Here is a 3,507-nt window from a genome sequence, read left to right on the forward strand (position 1 = left end):
GATAGTTGAATCCTCTTAAATGTTGACTTGCGAGCTCGGACAGATAAGCGTAGGTAGTTAACAGGTATGTTAAGGCTAGTCCCTTTCTTTCAAAAGGCATGATTCTTATGTTATGACTCCATATATGTTTCCATAACCTTCTTACTTCCAAAAGTTAGAAGTTCATGATTTTTAAAAGCTTCTTATGATACCAAAGATGAGATGTTTTCTATGATGAACATGATGTTGATGATTTTAATTCTAGAAATTCCAAAGCTTATGATCATAATGCTATTATGAGATTATTGAGCTTATTTCATGATTTTCTCGATTTTACTCATTATTGTGATCTCACCTTATGAATTGTTCCTTCGAGATGAGATAGAGCGATAATGGTTGTTCCATAATATGAATCGGAGGTTACCGACCTTACTTCACTCCGACAAAGTTGTAGCTAACATTTATGGAGTGGACCGTACATTCCTCGGCACTAACATATGATATATATGGATCGGGCCGTACGTTCCTCGACACTAACATTTATGGATCGGGCCATACGTTCCTCGGAACTAACATTTATGGATCGGGTCGTACGTTCCTCGGTACTAACATATGATATATATGGATCAGGCCGTACATTCCTCAACACTAACATTTATGGATTGGGTCGTACGTTCCTCGACACTAACATATGATATATATGGATCGGGCCGTACGTTCCTCGGCACTAACATATGATATATATGGATCGGGCCGTACGTTCTTCGGCACTAACATTTATGGATTAGGCTGTACGTTCCTCGGCACTAATATATGATACTTATGGATCGGGCCGTTCGTTCCACGGCAAAATGATATACTTATGGATCGGGCCATTCGTTCCGCGGCAAAATGATATACTTTTGGATCGCGCTGTACGTTCCACAACACTAACAATTATCGATCGGGTTACACGTGCCGCAACACTAATACTTATGATTTTAAGATATACAAGTTATCCCTCCTGCTCCATGTACCTTTCATATCTATATATGTTGTTATTTATGCCTTACATACTCGGTGCATTATTCGTACTGACCCCCTTTCTTCGGGGGGTCGTTTTCATGCCCGTGCAGTACATATACTCAGTTTGGTGATCCTCCGGATTAGGACTTCTGCTCAGCTGCTTGGAGAGCTCCATTGTTCCGGAGCTTGATTCATTTTGGTACAGATCCATTTCACATAGACTTTGTTATACTCTTAGAGGTCTGTAGACGTATGTAGGTTGTATATATGGTTTGGTCAGCTATACGAATGTAGTTCGTTTTGGATATGCCCGCGTATAGTGGCAGCCTTGTCGGCTTTCATATTTTGTTGTGTTTGGTTAACTGTGACTCCTCAGGAGACAGGTTCATTTTGATATATGGCATTATGAGTTTACAGCATGTTTTTGCAAATTTTCCACATTGTCCTAGTATCAGTCTAATTATAGCTAGCAGGTTCGTATATGAGTGTCCAGCTCGGCCACTAGTCATGGCCCATCGGTTTGGGTCGTGACAAGAACTTTGGAGTATTTTACCACTCCTAGTACTGATGGTGAACACACGGTCTACACCGCCTCCCCCGTTCTTTGGATTTGGAACAGTGTCACTCGAAAGTCCTTCCTTCTTAAGAGGGTGCTGCTCTTTAGAAATATCTCGCATCTGGGACTCGAGGTTCTGAATAGCTGTTGTATGGGAACCCACTGTCTCTGTCAGCCCAGATAAAGTCCTCTCAGACTTTGATTGATTTTCCAGAAACCTTCTCAAACATTGCTTCAACCCTCGAACTACCTTTTTTTGTTGATTGACCTTTCGGTGGTATATAAGGATTGGAACTCTTGTTCCCAAAATTGTTTCTGTTGTTGTAGCTCCCTTGGTTTGCACCACCATAATTATTATTGTAGTTCCCCGAGTTGTTGTTGTTGTAGGCACCTTGACCTTGCTGAGGTCTCCATTGATTCTGATTCTAGTAACCCCCTTGGTAGTTCTATCTTTGATAACCTTGAGAATTATTTACATAGTTAGCGTCTTCAACCTGCATAGGAGGTCCATCGTGAAACGGACCCTCTTGGGTCTAGTACATCCCCTTCAGCATATCTGACTCATCCTCACAAACATTTACCTTATTAATCTGGCGCTCATCGAACTTTTTGGTTAGCAAGGAAATATTCGTTGCAAACTCAGCCAATGTTTGCTGGGTATCTTAATTCTCCTTTACCATGTTCTGGATCATAACGCTACCATAAGGCACCACCTCAGCATTGTTTGAGTGCCAAGCCTGATTGTGCATAGTCAACCTGTCAAGTATGTTGGTCACTCTTCGATAAGATTTATTCATAAAACTACCATCAGCTGCATTGTTTGCAATTGATTGCGTCACTGGATCCAGCCCTCGATAGAACTTCTCTATTAATATGTTCTCCGGAAAACCATGATTTGGAATTTTCTGCAAATACTCCTTAAATCTCTCCCAAGTTTCATATAATTGTTCCCCCGGTCGCTGTTTAAATTCATAGATCTTGTCACGAATCTAAGCCTTCTTACTATGAGGGTACTATTTCTTGAGGAAGACTACTACCATCTCTGCCCATGTAGTAATAGAATTTCGGCGCAGCTTCTCGAACCATGCTCTTGCATCTCCAGCTAAGGAATATTTGAATAACCTCAGCCGAATAACATCTTGTGGAACGTTGTTTTGGATGTGATTAGCACACACATCCACAAAATTCTGCAAATGACGTTGAGGGTCATTCTCGGTAGAGTTCCGAAAGTATCCCTCAAGCTTCAACAACTGGCATAGAGAGGAGTCAATTTTTACGCTTGCAGCTCCACATCGAGGATGAACAATAGCAGATGCATAGTCCTCCTCCGGAATAAGATCAGCGAAAAAATTTTCTTCATCTGATTCATTCGCCTGATTATTTAATCGGTTCCCCTGGTTACCAACACGTTGATTTTGCTGATTCTGATTCATGTTCACCTGGTTTACAAGAAATAGCAAACAAGATGTGACGGAATAAGCAAAAGACTTCAATCAAAGCAAATACTATTTAGTAATTTCAAAACCGTATTCCCTGGCAACGGCACCAAAATTTGATACGCTCAAATTACACCTTCAATTAGCGTAAAGCGGACGATGTCAAATATAGTAACCCAACTAGGTTGGTAATTAATCCTTACAGAATATGGTGTGAAAAGGTTACTAAACTTGTAGAATGCTTAGTTTAGGTCTAATGTCTTAATCAGATGATTTATGCAAAAGTGGTTGTTTATTACTAATAGCTACTAATTTCTTTGGATTGTAATTTATGGTAAAAAAAAATAAAGGTTGTGTCCCCGTTAGATAAAGTGTATGATCATGGGTATTGATCTTGATATACTTCTAATCGATCATTATATGAATGCACTTAACCTCTATATAAATCTCTACTATTTCCCAATAAATAACGATAATCTCATTATATGATTTTCCCAAATATAAGAAAGTAACTATGAAGAATAGTTAATT

At 39.7% G+C, this 3,507-nt stretch overlaps 1 non-coding gene across 1 annotated transcript; it reads left to right on the forward strand.

Moving 5' to 3' along the window:
- Nucleotides 1–2,425: 2,425 nt before the first annotated feature.
- LOC132045951 (small nucleolar RNA R71) lies at nucleotides 2,426–2,531 on the forward strand. Its single transcript, XR_009412570.1, has one exon. It is a non-coding gene; the product is annotated as a small nucleolar RNA R71 (small nucleolar RNA).
- Nucleotides 2,532–3,507: the final 976 nt, after the last annotated feature.

The sequence above is a fragment of the Lycium ferocissimum genome, unplaced genomic scaffold, assembly GCF_029784015.1.
Source record: "Lycium ferocissimum isolate CSIRO_LF1 unplaced genomic scaffold, AGI_CSIRO_Lferr_CH_V1 ctg8743, whole genome shotgun sequence".
Lineage (NCBI taxonomy): Eukaryota > Viridiplantae > Streptophyta > Magnoliopsida > Solanales > Solanaceae > Lycium > Lycium ferocissimum.